Here is a 227-nt window from a genome sequence, read left to right as displayed (position 1 = left end):
TCATCCAGCGCCTTCGTCTGGTCCAAATTTTAATTAGCCATTTATGCCCAAATCCCTGAAAAACTAATGACATTCCCATCAGCCTCAGCTCTACTTAATGTTTAGTACTATTTAGCAATTGTTAGCATGCTAACATGCTAAACTGATGGTGAACATGGTAAACAGAACACCTGCTAAACATCAGCATGTTAGCATAGACCTTTTTCACAGCAACCATTGATACTAAT

Source organism: Morone saxatilis, unplaced genomic scaffold, assembly GCF_004916995.1.
Source record: "Morone saxatilis isolate NCDOM2014 unplaced genomic scaffold, NCSU_SB_2.0 Contig15, whole genome shotgun sequence".
Classification (NCBI taxonomy): domain Eukaryota; kingdom Metazoa; phylum Chordata; class Actinopteri; family Moronidae; genus Morone; species Morone saxatilis.
Note: the sequence above shows the minus strand (reverse complement) of the source record.